At 42.3% G+C, this 16975-nt stretch overlaps 1 protein-coding gene across 1 annotated transcript in view; it reads right to left on the reverse strand.

The window, feature by feature from the left end:
- The window catches only part of LOC139755483 (2-oxoadipate dehydrogenase complex component E1-like), a 526829-nt gene that overhangs the window by 78101 nt on the left and 431753 nt on the right, over nucleotides 1-16975 (reverse strand). The gene's annotated exons all lie outside the window — the stretch shown is intronic.

Genomic DNA, 16975 nt, shown 5'->3' on the forward strand with positions numbered 1-16975 from the left:
GTGCATTCTACCTGACTGCATCTTTTCTTTGATACTATCCGACCTATACCATGCCTTGCCATGGCCTTTTTGGGTTATATAAGAGGCCATCTTTACTAATGCCGTTGGTACTTGGTACATGGTTAGGATGATGACTGTTGGAAAAAAAGTGAGTTTTGAAGAATGAAAAACTGGATCTATATAGCATTGTTTTGCAAGCTTTAAAGATTTTCTAAAGCCCCTCAGAGTTACTTTAATCCCCTGCCTTTTGTTGAGGTCTAACCCTTAACCTTTGAATCATGCAATTCACCTGAAATGATCTCACCTAGTGTGGAACAAGCACCAAATGTTTTTCCCTCAGAGAATATCACTATATCATATGATGATGATTATACCTAAAAAAGTAGCAAAATATCCTCTATCTTGGAATGGGAAGGTGGGAAATGGATAGAAGAGGGTCTTCACTGACATGAAGAATGTTCCCCATTTATGTGAGTATACAATGATAATGGGTTATGTTCAGGTGTGATTTCATTATGCATAAGTTTAAACACATAACACATCATTACACAGGCATGAATCGACACATCCCATATGTAACAATAACATATTCTACATATCATGGATAATCTTTATATATATTACTATTTTTTTCATTTTGCTTTGTCGCTGTCTCCTGTGTTAGCGATGTAGTGCAAGGAAACAGACGAAAAAATGGCCCAACCCACCCACATACACATGTACATACATACACGTCCACACAGAGCATATATACATACCTATACATCTCAATGTATACATATCTATACACAAACAAGGACATATACATATATACCCAAGTACATAATTCATGCACACCACCTCGACAAAAACACCCTATATCTGCCACTCTATCATCAAACACATTCAACAAACCTTCAAATACTCACTCCATCTCCTTCTCACATCACCACTACTTGTTATCACCTCCCCATTTGCGCCCTTCACTGAAGTTCCCATTTGCTCCCTTGTCTTACGCACTTTATTTACCTCCTTCCAGAACATCTTTTTATTCTCCCTAAAATTTAATGATACTCTCTCACCCCAACTCTCATTTGCCCTTTTTTTCACCTCTTGCACCTTTCTCTTGACCTCCTGTCTCTTTCTTTTATACATCTCCCACTCAATTGCATTTTTTCCCTGCAAAAATCGTCCAAATGCCTCTCTCTTCTCTTTCACTAGTACTCTTACTTCTTCATCCCACCACTCACAACCCTTTCTAATCAACCCACCTCCCACTCTTCTCATGCCACAAGCATCTTTTGTGCAATCCATCACTGATTCCCTAAATACATCCCATTCCTCCCCCACTCCCCTTACTTCCATTGTTCTCACCTTTTTCCATTCTGTACTCAGTCTCTCCTGGTACTTCCTCACACAGGTCTCCTTCCCAAGCTCACTTACTCTCACCACCCTCTTCACCCCAACATTCACTCTTCTTTTCTGAAAACCCATACAAATCTTCACCTTAGCCTCCACAAGATAATGATCAGACATCCCTTCAGTTGCACCTCTCAGCACATTAACATCCATATATATATATATATATATATATATATATATATATATATATATATATATATATATATATATATATATTTTCTTGCTTTGTTGCTGTCTCCTGCGTTTGCGAGGTAGCGCAAGGAAACAGACGAAAGAAATGGCCCAACCCACCCCCATACACATGAATAAACATACGTCCACACACGCAAATATACATACCTACACAGCTTTCCATGGTTTACCCCAGACGCTTCACATGCCCTGATTCAATCCACTGACAGCACGTCAACCCCAGTATACCACATCGATCCAATTCACTCTATTCCTTGCCCTCCTTTCACAATCCTGAATGTTCAGACCCCGATCACAAAAAATCTCTTTCACTCCATCTTTCCACCTAAAATTTGGTCTCCCACTCATCCTCTGTCCCTCAACCTCCGAGGGAAAGATTGACCAAGAGGATTCTTGGTCAATCTTTCCTCACTCATTCTCTCCATGTGCCCAAACCATTTCAAAACACCCTCTTCTGCTCTCTCAACCACGCTCTTTTTATTTCCACACATCTCTCTTACCCTTACATTACTTACCGATCAAACCACCTCACACCACATATTGTCCTCAAACATCTCATTTCAGGCACATCCATCCTCCTGCGCACAACTCTATCCATAGCCCACGCCTCGCAACCATACAACATTGTTGGAACCACTATTCCTTCAAACATACCCATTTTTGCATTCCGAGATAATCTTCTCGACTTCCACACATTCTTCAAGGCTAACAGGATTTTCGCCTCCTCCCCCACCCTATGATCCACTTCCGCTTCCATGGTTCCATCTGCTGCCAGATCCACTCCCTGATATCTAAAACACTTTACTTCATCCAGTTTTTCTCCATTCAAACTTACCTCCTAATTGACTTGACCCTCAACCCTACTGTACCTAATAACCTTCCTATTATTCAAATTTACTCTTAACTTTCTTCTTTCACACACTTTACCAAACTCAGTCACCAGCTTCTGCAGTTTCTCACATGAATCAGCCACCAGCGCTGTATCATCAGCGAACAACAACTGACTCACTTCCCAAGCTCTCTCATCCACAACATACTTCATACTTGCCCCTCTTTCCAAAACTCTTGCATTCACCTCCCTAACAACCCCATCCATAAACAAATTAAACAACCATGGAGACATCACACACCCCTGCCGCAAACCTACATTCACTGAGAACCAATCACTTTCTTCCTACACGTACACATGCCTTACATTCACGAAAAAAACTTTTCACTGCTTCTAACAACTTGCCTCACACACCATATATTCTTAATACCTTCCAAAGAGCATCTCTATCAACTCTACCATATGCCTTCTCCAGATCCATAAATGCTACATACATATCCATTTGCTTTTCTAAGTATTTCTCACATACATTCTTCAAAGCAAACACCTGATCCACACATCCTCTACCACTTCTGAAACCACACTGCTCTTCCCCAATCTGAAGCTCTCTACATGCCTTCACCCTCTCAATCAATACCCTCCCATATAATTTACCAGGAATACTCAACAAACTTATACCTCTGTAATTTGAGCACTCACTCTTATCCCCTTTGCCGTTGTACAATGGCACTATACACGCATTCCGACAATCCTCAGGCACCTCACCATGAGTCATACATACATTAAATAACCTTACCAACCAGTCAATAATACAGTCACCCCCTTTTTTAATAGATTCCACTGCAATATCATCCAAACCTGCTGCCTTACAGGCTTTCATCTTCCGCAAAGCTTTTACTAACTCTTCTCTCTTTACCAAATCATTTTCCCTAACCCTCTCACTTTGCCCACCACCTCGACCAAAACACCCTATATCTGCCACTCTATCATCAAACACATTCAACAAACCTTCAAAATACTCACTCCATCTCCTTCTCACATCACCACTACTTGTTATCACCTCCCCATTTGCGCCCTTCACTGAAGTTCCCATTTGCTCCCCTGTCTTACGCACTTTATTTACCTCCTTCCAGAACATCTTTTATTCTCCCTAAAATTTATATATATATATATATATATATATATATATATATATATATATATATATATATATATATCCCTGGGGATAGGGGAGAAAGAATACTTCCCACGTATTCCCTGCGTGTCGTAGAAGGCGACTAAAAGGGAAGGGAGCGGGGGCTGGAAACCCTCCCCTCATTTTTTTTTTTAATTTTCCAAAAGAAGGAACAGAGAAGGGGGCCACGTGAGGGTATTCCCTCAAAGGCCCAGTCCTCTGTTCTTAACGCTACCTCGTTATCGCGGGAAATGGCGAATAGTATGAAAAAAAAATATATATATATATATATATATATATATATATATATATATATATATATATATATATATATATATATATATATATTTTTTTTTGCTTTGTCGCTGTCTCCCGCGTTTGCGAGGTAGCGCATAAAAACAGAGGAAAGAAATGGCCCAACCCAAACCCATACACATGTATATACATATGTCCACACACGCAAATATACATACTTACACAGCTTTCCATGGTTTACCCCAAACGTTTCACATGCCCTGATTCAATCCACTGACAGCACGTCAACCCCGGTATACCACATCGCTCCAGTTCACTCTATTCCTTGCCCTCATTTCACCCTCCTGCATGTTCAGGCCCCGATCACACAAAATCTTTTTCACTCCATCTTTCCACCTCCGATTTGATCTCCCACTTCTCCTCGTTCCCTCCACCTCCGGCACATATATCCTCTTGGTCAATCTTTCCTCACTCATTCTCTCCATGTGCCCAAACCATTTCAAAACACCCTCTTCTGCTCTCTCAACCACGATCTTTTTATTTCCACACATCTCTCTTACCCTTACGTTACTTACCCGATCAAACCACCTCACACCACATATTGTCCTCAAAATCTCATTTCCAGCACATCCATCCTCCTGCGCACAACTCTATCCATAGCCCACGCCTTGCAACCATACAACATTGTTGGAACCACTATTCCTTCAAACATACCCATTTTTGCTTTCCAAGATAATGTTCTCGACTTCCACACATTCATCAAGGCTCCCAGGATTATCGCCCCCTCCCCCACCCTATGATCCACTTCCGCTTCCATGGTTCCATCCGCTGCCAGATCCACTCCCAGATATCTAAAACACTTTACTTCATCCAGTTTTTCTCCATTCTAACTTACCTCCCAATTCACTTGACCCTCAACCCTACTGTACCTAATAACCTTGCTCTTGTTCACATTTACTCTTAACTTTCTTCTTTCACACACTTTACCAAACTCAGTCACCAGCTTCTGCAGTTTCTCACATGAATCAGCCACCAGCGCTGTATTATCAGCGAACAACAACTGATTCACTTCCCAAGCTCTCTCATCCACAAAAGACTTCATACTTGCCCCTCTTTCCAAAACTCTTGCATTCACCTCCCTAACAACCCCATCCATAAACAAATTAAACAACCATGGAGACATCACACACCCCTGCCGCAATCCTACATTCACTGAGAACCGATCACTTTCCTCTCTTCCTACACGTACACATGCCTTACATCCTCGATGAAAACTTTTCACTGCTTCTAACAACTTGCCTCCCACGCCATATATTCTTAATACCTTCCGCAGAGCATCTCTATCAACCCTATCATATGCCTTCTCCAGATCCATAAATGCTACATACAAATCCATTTGCTTTTCTAAGTATTTCTCACATACATTCTTCAAAGCAAACACCTGATCCACACATCCTCTACCACTTCTGAAACCACACTGCTCTTCCCCAATCTGATGCTCTCTACATGCCTTCACCCTCTCAATCAATACCCTCCCATATAATTTACCAGGAATACTCAACAAACTTATACCTCTGTAATTTGAGCACTCACTCTTATTCCCTTTGCCTTTGTACAATGGCACTATGCACGCATTCCGCCAATCCTCAGGCACCTCACCATGAGTCATACATACATTAAATAACCTTACCAACCAGTCAATAATACAGTCACCCCCTTTTTTAATAAATTCCACTGCAATACCATCCAAACCTGCTGCCTTGCCGGCTTTCATCTTCCGCAAAGCTTTTACTACCTCTTCTCTGTTTACCAAATCATTTTCCCTAACCCTCTCACTTTGCACACCACCTCGACCAAAACACCCTATATCTGCCACTCTATCATCAAACACATTCAACAAACCTTCAAAATACTCACTCCATCTCCTTCTCACATCACCACTACTTGTTATCACCTCCCCATTTGCGCCCTTCACTGAAGTTCCCAATTGCTCCCTTGTCTTACGCACTTTATTTACCTCCTTCCAGAAAATCTTTTTATTCTCCCTAAAATTTAATGATACTCTCTCACCCCAACTCTCATTAGCCCTCTTTTTCACCTCTTGAACTTTCTAAAATGGGAAACAGAAGAAGGAGTCACGCGGGGAGTGCTCATCCTCCTCGAAGGCTGAGACTGGGGTGTCTAAATGTGTCTGGATGTAACAAGATGTGAAAAAAGGAGAGATAGGTAGTATGTTTGAGGAAAGGAGCCTGGATGTTTTGGCTCTGAGTGAAATGAAGTTCAATGGTAAAGGGGAAGAGTGGTTTGGGAATGTCTTGGGAGTAAAGTCAGGGGTTAGTGAGAGGACAAGTGCAAGGGAAGGAGTAGCAGTACTCCTGAAACAGGAGTTGTGGGAGTATGTGATATAATGTAAGAAAGTAAACTCTCGATTAATATGGGTAAAATTGAAAGTTGATGGAGAGAGATGGGTGATTATTGGTGCATATGCACCTAGGAATGAGAAGAAAGATCATGAGAGGCAAGTGTTTTGGGAGCAGCTGAATGAGTGTGTTAGTGGTTTTGATGCACGAGACCGGGTTATAGTGATGGGTGATTTGAATGCAAAGGCGAGTAATGTGGCAGTTGAGGGAATAATTGGTATACATGGGGTGTTCAGTGTTGTAAATGGAAATGGTGAAGAGCTTGTAGATTTATGTGCTGAAAAAGGACTGGTGATTGGGAATACCTGGTTTAAAAAGTGAGATAGCGAGATATACATAAGTATACGTATGTAAGTAGGAGAGATGGCCAGAGAGCGTTATTGGATTACGTGTTAACTGACAGGTGCGTGAAAGAGAGACTTTTGGATGTGAATGTGCTGAGAGGTGCAACTGGAGGGATGTCTGATCATTATCTTGTGGAGGCTAAGGTGAAGATTTTTATGGGTTTTCAGAAAAGAAGAGTGAATGTTGGGGTGAAGAGGGTGGTGAGAGTAAGTGAGCTTGGGAAGGAGACGTGTGTGAGGAAGTACCAGGAGAGACTGAGTACAGAATGGAAAAAGGTAAGAACAATGGAAGTAAGGGGAGTGGGGGAGGAATGGGATGTATTTAGGGAATCAGTGATGGATTGCGCAAAAGATGCTTGTGGCATGAGAAGAGTGGGAGGTGGGTTGATTAGAAAGGGTAGTGAGTGGTGGGATGAAGAAGTAAGTTTATTAGTGAAAGAGAAGAGAGAGACATTTGGACGATTTTTGCAGGGATAAAATGCAATTGAGTGGGAGATGTATAACAGAAAGACACAGGAGGTCAACAGGACACACACATATATATATATATATTTTTTTCTTCAAACTATTCACCATTTCCCGCGTTAGCGAGGTAGCGTTAAGAACAGAGAACTGGGCCACTGAGGGAATATCCTCACCTGGCCCCCTTCTCTGTTCCTTCTTTTGGAAAATTAAAAAAAAAAAAAAAATTGAGAGGGGAGGATTTCCAGCCCCCGGCTCCCTCCCCTTTTGGTCACCTTCTACGAAACGCAAGGAATACGTGGGAAGTATTCTTTCTCCCCTATCCAAAGGGATAGTATATATATATATATATATATATATATATATATATATATATATATATATATATATATATATATATATATTTTTTTTTTTTTGCTTTGTCGCTGTCTCCCGCGTTTGTGAGGTAGCGCAAGGAAACAGACGAAAGAAATGGCCCAACCCACCCCCATACACATGTATATACATACGTCCACACACGGAAATATACATACCTACACAGCTTTCCATGGTTTACCCCAGACGCCTCACATGCCTTGATTCAATCCACTGACAGCAAGTCAACCCCAGTATACCACATCGCTCCAATTCACTCTATTCCTTGCCCTCCTTTCACCCTCCTGCATGTTCAGGCCCCGATCACACAAAATCTTCTTTACTCCATCTTTCCACCTCCAATTTGGTCTCCCTCTTCTCCTCGTTCCCTCCACCTCCGACACATATATTCTCTTGGTCAATCTTTCCTCACTCATTCTCTCCATGTGCCCAAACCATTTCAAAACACCCTCTTCTGCTCTCTCAACCACGCACTTTTTATTTCCACACATCTCTCTTACCCTTACGTTACTTACTCGATCAAACCACCTCACACCACATATTGTCCTCAAACATCTCACTTCCAGCACATCCATCCTCCTGCGCACAACTCTATCCATAGCCCACGTCTCGCAACCATACAACATTGTTAGAACCACTATTCCTTCAAACATACCCATTTTTGCTTTCCGAGATAATGTTCTCGACTTCCAAACATTCTTCAAGGCTCCCAGAATTTTCGCCCCCTTCCCCACCCTATGATCCACTTCCGCTTCCATGGTTCCATCCGCTGCCAGATCCACTCCCAGATATCTAAAAACACTTCACTTCCTCCAATTTTTCTCCATTCAAACTCACCTCCCAATTGACTTGACCCTCAACCCTACTGTACCTAATAACCTTGCTCTTATTCCCATTTACTCTTAACTTCCTTCTTTCACACACTTTACCAAACTCAGTCACCAGCTTCTGCAGTTTCTCACATGAATCAGCCACCAGCGCTGTATCATCAGCGAACAACAACTGACTCACTTCCCAACTTCCCAAGCTCTCTCATCCCCAACAGACTTCATACTTGCCCCTCTTTCCAAAACTCTTGCATTGACCTCCCTAACAACCCCATCCATAAACAAATTAAACAACCATGGAGACATCACACACCTCTGCCGCAAACCTACATTCACTGAGAACCAATCACTTTCCTCTCTTCCTACACGTACACATGCCTTACATCCTCGATAAAAACTTTTCACTGCTTCTAACAACTTGCCTCCCACACCATATATTCTTAATACCTTCCACAGAGCATCTCTATCAACTCTATCATATGCCTTCTCCAGATCCATAAATGCTACATACAAATCCATTTGTTTTTCTAAGTATTTCTCACATACATTCTTCAAAGCAAACACCTGATCCACACATCTTCTACCACTTCTGAAACCACACTGCTCTTCCCCAATCTGATGCTCTCTACATGCCTTCACCCTCTCAATCAATATCCTCCCATATAATTTACCAGGAATACTCAACAAACTTATACCTCTGTAATTTGAGCACTCACTCTTATCCCCTTTGCCTTTGTACAATGGCACTATGCAAGCATTCCGCCAATCCTCAGGCACCTCGCCATGAGTCATACATACATTAAATAACCTTACCAACCATTCAACAATACAGTCACCCCCTTTTTTAATAAATTCCACTGCAATACCATCCAAACCTGCTGCCTTGCCGGCTTTCATCTTCAGCAAAGCTTTTACTACCTCTTCTCTGTTTACCAAATCATCTTCCCTAACCCTCTCACTTTGCACACCACCTCGACCAAAACACCCTATATCTGCCACTTTATCATCAAACACATTCAACAAAGGAAAAAGGTGAGAACAATGGAAGTAAGGGGAGTGGGGGAGGAATGGGATGTATTTAGGGAATCAGTGATGGATTGCGCAAAAGATGCTTGTGGCATGAGAAGAGTGGGAGGTGGGTTGATTAGAAAGGGTAGTGAGTGGTGGGATGAAGAAGTAAGAGTATTAGTGAAAGATAAGAGAGAGGCATTTGGACGATTTTTGCAGGGAAAAAATGAAATTGAGTGGGAGATGTATAAAAGAAAGAGACAGGAGGTCAAGAAAAACGTGCAAGAGGTGAAAAAAAGGGCAAATGAGAGTTGGGGTGTGAGAGTATCATTAAATTTTAGGGAGAATAAAAAGATGTTCTGGAAGGAGGTAAATAAAGTGCGTAAGACAAGGGAGCAAATGGGAACTTCAGTGAAGGGCGTAAATGGGGAGGTGGTAACAAGTAGTGGTGATGTGAGAAGGAGATGGAGTGAGTATTTTGAAGGTTTGTTGAATGTGTTTGATATATATATATATATATATATATATATATATATATATATATATATATATATATTTCTTTTTTTTTTTTTTTTTGCTTTGTCGCTGTCTCCCGCGTTTGCGAGGTAGTGCAAGGAAACAGACGAAAGAAATGGCCCAACCCACCCACATACACATGTATATACATATGTCCACACACGCAAATATACATACCTACACAGCTTTCCATGGGTTACCCCAGACGCTTCACATGCCTTGATTCAATCCACTGACAGAACGTCAACCCTAGTATACCAAAACGCTCCAATTCACTCTATTCCTTGCCCTCCTTTCACCCCCCTGCATGTTCAGGCCCCCATCACACAAAATCTTTTTCACTCCATCTTTCCACCTCCAATTTGGTCTCCCTCTTCACCTCGTTCCCTCCACCTCCGACACATATATCCTCTTGGTCAATCTTTCCTCACTCATTCTCTCCATGTGCCCAAACCATTTCAAAACACCCTCTTCTGCTCTCTCAACCACGCTCTTTTTATTTCCACACATCTCTCTTACCCTTACGTTACTTACTCGATCAAACCACCTCACACCACATATTGTCCTCAAACATCTCATTTCTAGCACATCCATCCTCCTGCGCACAACTCTATCCATAGTCCACGCCTCGCAACCATACAACATTGTTGGAACCACTATTCCTTCAAACATACCCATTTTTGCTCTCCGAGATAATGTTCTCGACTTCCACACATTCTTCAAGGCTCCCAGAATTTTCGCCCCCTCCCCCACCCTATGATCCACTTCCGCTTTCATGGTTCCATCCGCTGCCAGATCCACTCCCAGATATCTAAAACACTTCACTTCCTCCAGTTTTTCTCCATTCAAACTCACCTCCAAATTGACTTGACCCTCAACCCTACTGTACCTAATAACCTTGCTCATATTCACATTTACTCTTAACTTTCTTCTTCCACACACTTTACCAAACTCAGTCACCAGCTTCTGCAGTTTCTCACATGAATCAGCCACCAGCGCTGTATCATCAGCGAACAACAACTGACTCACTTCCCAAGCTCTCTCATCCCCAACAGACTTCATACTTGCCCCTCTGTCCAAAACTCTTGCATTCACCTCCCTAACAACCCCATCCATAAACAAATTAAACAACCATGGAGACATCACACACCCCTGCCGCAAACCTACATTCACTGAGAACCAATCACTTTCCTCTCTGCCTACACGTACACATGCCTTACATCCTCGATAAAAACTTTTCACTGCTTCTAACAACTTGCCTCCCACACCATATATTCTTAATACCTTCTACAGAGCATCTCTATCAACTCTATCATATGCCTTCTCCAGATCCATAAATGCTACATACAAATACATTTGCTTTTCTAAGTATTTCTCACATACATTCTTCAAAGGAAACACCTGATCCACACATCCTCTACCACTTCTGAAACCACACTGCTCTTCCCCAATCTGATGCTCTGTCCATGCCTTCACCCTCTCAATCAATACCCTCCCATATAATTTACCAGGAATGCTCAACAAACTTATACCTCTGTAATTTGAGCACTCACTCTTATCCCCTTTGCCTTTGTACAATGGCACTATGCACGCATTCCGCCAAACCTCAGGCACCTCACCATGAGTCATACATACATTAAATAACCTTACCAACCAGTCAACAATACAGTCACCGCCTTTTTTAATAGATTCCACTGCAATACCATCCAAACCTGCTGCCTTGCCGGCTTTCATCTTCCGCAAAGCTTTTACTACCTCTTCTCTGTTTACCAAATCATTTTCCCTAACCCTCTCACTTTGCACACCACCTCGACCAAAACACCCTATATCTGCCACTCTATCATCAAACACATTCAACAAACCTTCAAAATACTCACTCCATCTCCTTCTCACATCACCACTACTTGTTATTACCTCCCCATTTGCACCCTTCACTGAAGTTCCCATTTGCTCCCTTGTCTTACGCACTTTATTTACCTCCTTCCAGGACATCTTTTTATTCTCCCTAAAATTTAATGATACTCTCTCACCCCAACTCTCATTTGCCCTTTTTTTCACCTCTTGCACCTTTCTCTTGACCTCCTGTCTCTTTCTTTTATACATCTCCCACTCAACTGCATTATTTCCCTGCAAAAATCGTCCAAATGCCTCTCTCTTCTCTTTCACTAATACTCTTACTTCTTCATCCCACCACTCACTACCCTTTCTAATCAACCCACCTCCCACTCTTCTCATGCCACAAGCATCTTTTGCGCAATCCATCACTGATTCCCTAAATACATCCCATTCCTCCCCCACTCCCCTTACTTACATTGTTCTCACCTTTTTCCATTCTGTACTCAGTCTCTCCTGGTACTTCCTCACACAAGTCTCCTTCCCAAGCTCACTTACTCTCACCACCCTCTTCACCCCAACATTCACTCTTCTTTTCTGAAAACCCATACAAATCTTCACCTTAGCCTCCACAAGATAATGATCAGACATCCCTCCAGTTGCACCTCTCACCACGTTAACATCCAAAAGTCTCTCTTTCGCGCGCCTGTCAATTAACACGTAATCCAATAACGCTCTCTGGCCATCTCTCCTACTTACATAAGTATAGTTATGTATATCTCGCTTTTTAAACCGTATTCCCAATCATCAGTCCTTTTTCAGCACATAAATCTACAAGCTCTTCACCATTTCCATTTACAACACTGAACACCCCATGTATACCAATTATTCCCTCAACTGCCACATTACTCACCTTTGCATTCAAATCACCCATCACTATAACCCGGTCTCGTGCATCAAAACCACTAACACACTCATTCAGCTGCTCCCAAAACACTTGCCTCTCATGATCTTTCTTCTCATGCCCAGGTGCATATGCACCAATAATCACCCATCTCTCTCCATCAACTTTCAGTTTTACCCATATCAATCGAGAATTTACTTTCTTACATTCTATCACATACTCCCACAACTCCTGTTTCAGGAGTACTGCTACTCCTTCCCTTGCTCTTGTCCTCTCACTAACCCCTGACTTTACTCCCAAGACATTCCCAAACCATTCTTCCCCTTTACCCTTGAGCTTCGTTTCACTCAGAGCCAAAACATCCAGGTTCCTTTCCTCAAACATACTACCTATCTCTCCTTTTTTCACATCTTGGTTACATCCACACACATTTAGGCACCTCAATCTGAGCCTTCGAGGAGGATGAGCACTCCCCGCGTGACTCCTTCTTCTGTTTCCCATTTTAGAAAGTTAAAAAATACAAGGAGGGGATGATTTCTGGCCCCCCGCTCCCGTCCCCTTTAGTCGCTTTCTACGACATGCGAGGAATGCGTGGGAAGTATTCTTTCACCCCTATCCCCAGGGATAATATATATACATATATATATGTGAAGACCCTTACTGGAAAAACAATCACTCTTGAAGTAGAACCTTCAGACACAATTGAAAATGTGAAGGAAAATAGTGAAATTGGAGAAAAATGTAGCTTAGACATTGAAGCTTATTGATACAGTGGTTAAATTGATGAGAACTGCTATTGACGTTTGTGTAAATAAATTATACATTTCCTTTTTTCCATAGCCAGAGGTTGAACCATTATGTGACATTCATTTTTTTCATTCATTTCAAGCTAGAAGTTTCAGTTTTCTAAATTGTTTCTTACATTTCTCATATGTATATGTGTGTATGTGTGTGTGTGTGTGTGTATATGTGCGTATGTATGTGTATGTGTGTGTATGTGTGTATGTATATATATATATGTATATTATCCCTGGGGATAGGGGTGAAAGAATACTTCCCACGTATTCCTCGCGTGTCGTAGACAGCGACTAGAGGGGACGGGAGCGGGGGGCCAGAAATCCTCCCCTCCTTGTATTAACTTTCTAAAATGGGAAACAGAAGAAGGAGTCACGCGGGTAGTTCTCATCCTCCTCGAAGGCTCAGAGTGGGGTGCCTAAATGTGTGTGGATGTAACCAAGATGTGAAAAAAGGAGAGATAGGTAGTATGTTTGAGGAAAGGAACCTGGATGTTTTGGCTCTGAGTGAAACGAAGCTCAAGGGTAAAGGGGAAGAGTGGTTTGGGAATGTCTGGGGAGTAAAGTCAGGGGTTAGTGAGAGGACAAGAGCAAGGGAAGGAGTAGCAATACTCCTGAAACAGGAGTTGTGGGAGTATGTGACAGAGTGTAAGAAAGTAAATTCTCGATTAATATGGGTAAAACTGAAAGTTGATGGAGAGAGGTGGGTGATTATTGGTGCATATGCAACTGGGCATGAGAAGAAAGATCAAGAGAGGCAAGTGTTTTTGGGAGCAGCTGAATGAGTGTGTTAGTGGTTTTGATGCACGAGACCGGGTTATAGTGATGGGTGATTTGAATGCAAAGGTGAGTAATGTGGCAGTTGAAGGAATAATTGGTATACATGGGGTGTTCAGTGTTGTAAATGGAAATGGTGAAGAGCTTGTAGATTTATGTGCTGAAAAAGGACTGATGATTGGGAATACCTGGTTTAAAAAGCGAGATATACATAAGTATACTTATGTAAGTAGGAGAGATGGCCAGAGAGCGTTATTGGATTACGTGTTAATTGACAGGCGTGTGAAAGAGAGACTTTTGGATGTTAATGTGCTGAGAGGTGCAACTGGAGGGATGTCTGATCATTATCTTGTGGAGGCTAAGGTGAAGATTTGTATGGGTTTTCAGAAAAGAAGAGTGAATGTTGGGGTGAAGAGGGTGGTGAGAGTAAGTGAGCTTGGGAAGGAGACTTGTGTGAGGAAGGACCAGGAGAGAATGAGTACAGAATGGAAAAAGGTGAGAACAATGGAAGCAAGGGGAGTGGGGGAGGAATGGGATGTATTTAGGGAATCAGTGATGGATTGCGCAAAAGATGCTTGTGGCATGAGAAGATTGGGAGGTGGGTTGATTAGAAAGGGAAGTGAGTGGTGGGATGAAGAAGTAAGAGTATTAGTGAAGGAGAAGAAAGAGGCATTCGGACGATTTTTCCAGGGAAAAAATGCAATTGAGTGGGAGATGTATAAAAGAAAGAGACAGGAGGTCAAGAGAAAGGTGCAAGAGGTGAAAAAAAGGGATAATGAGAGTTGGGGTGAGAGAGTATCATTAAATTTTAGGGAGAATAAAAACATGTTCTGGAAGGAGGTAAATAAAGTGCGTAAGACAAGGGAGCAAATGGGAACTTCAGTGAAGGGCGCAAATGGGGAGGTGATAACAAGTAGTGGTGATGTGAGAAGGAGATGGAGTGAGTATTTTGAAGGTTTGTTGAATGTGTTTGATGATAGAGTGGCAGATATAGGGTGTTTTGGTCGAGGTGGTGTGCAAAGGGAGAGGGTTAGGGAAAATGATTTGGTAAACAGAGAAGAGGTAGTGAAAGCTTTGCGGAAGATGAAAGCCGTCAAGGCAGCAGGTTTGGATGGTATTGCAGTGGAATTTATTATAAAAGGGGGTGAATGTATTGTTGACTGGTTGGTAAGGTTATTTAATGTATGTATGACTCATGGTGAGGTGCCTGAGGATTGGCGGAATGCGTGCATAGTGCCATTGTACAAAGACAAAGGGGATAAGAGTGAGTGCTCAAATTACAGAGGTATAAGTTTGTTGAGTATTCCTGGGAAATTATATGGGAGGGTATTGATTGAGAGGGTGAAGGCATGTACAGAGCATCAGATTGGGGAAGAGCAGTGTGGTTTCAGAAGTGGTAGAGGATGTGTGGATCAGGTGTTTGCTTTGAAGAATGTATGTGAGAAATACTTAGAAAAGCATGTGGATTTGTATGTAGCATTTATGGATCTGGAGAAGGCATATGGTAGAGCTGATAGAGATGCTCTGTGGAAGGTATTAAGAATATATGGTGTGGGAGGAAAGTTGTTAGAAGCAGTGAAAAGTTTTTATCGAGGATGTAAGGCATGTGTACGTGTAGGAAGAGAGTTTGCGGCAGGGGTGTGTGATGTCTCCATGGTTGTTTAATTTGTTTATGGATGGGGTTCTTAGGGAGGTAAATGCCAGAGCTTTGGAAAGAGGGGCAAGTATGAAGTCTGTTGGGGATGAGAGAGCTTGGGAAGTGAGTCAGTTGTTGTTCGCTGATGATACAGCGCTGGTGGCTGATTCATGTGAGAAACTGCAGAAGCTGGTGACTGAGTTTGGTAAAGTGTGTGGAAGAAGAAAGTTAAGAGTAAATGTGAATAAGAGCAAGGTTATTAGGTACAGTAGGGTTGAGGGTCAAGTCAATTGGGAGGTGAGTTTGAATGGAGAAAAACTGGAGGAAGTGAAGTGTTTTAGATATCTGGGAGTGGATCTGGCAGCGGATGGAACCATGGAAGCGGAAGTGGATCATAGGGTGGGGGAGGGGGCGAAAATTCTGGGGGCCTTGAAGAATGTGTGGAAGTCGAGAACATTATCTCGGAAAGCAAAAATGGGTATGTTTGAAGGAATAGTGGTTCCAACAATGTTGTATGGTTGCGAGGCGTGGGCTATGGATAGAGTTGTGCGCAGGAGGATGGATGTGCTGGAAATGAGATGTTTGAGGACAATGTGTGGTGTGAGATGGTTTGATCGAGTGAGTAACGTAAGGGTAAGAGAGATGTGTGGAAATAAAATGAGCGTGGTTGAGAGAGCAGAAGAGAGTGTTTTGAAGTGGTTTGGGCACATGGAGAGGATGAGTGAGGAAAGATTGACCAAGAGGATATATGTGTCGGAGGTGGAGGGAGCAAGGAGAAGAGGGAGACCAAATTGGAGGTGGAAAGATGGAGTGAAAAAGATTTTGTGTGATCGGGGCCTGAACATGCAGGAGGGTGAAAGGAGGGCAAGGAATAGAGTGAATTGGAGCGATGTGGTATACCGGGGTTGACGTGCTGTCAGTGGATTGAATCAAGGCATGTGAAGCGTCTGGGGTAAACCATGGAAAGCTGTGTAGGTATGTATATTTGCGTGTGTGGACGTATGTATATACATGTGTATGGGGGGGGTTGGGCCATTTCTTTCGTCTGTTTTCTTGCGCTACCTCGCAAACGCGGGAGACAGCGACAAAGTATAAAAAAAAAAAAATATATACACACACACACATACACACACACGCACATATACACACACACACACATATATATATATACATATGAAAAATGTAAGAAACAATTTAGAAAACTGAAACTTCTAGCTTGAAATGAAAT

This window comes from Panulirus ornatus, chromosome 19, assembly GCF_036320965.1.
Source record: "Panulirus ornatus isolate Po-2019 chromosome 19, ASM3632096v1, whole genome shotgun sequence".
NCBI lineage: Eukaryota > Metazoa > Arthropoda > Malacostraca > Decapoda > Palinuridae > Panulirus > Panulirus ornatus.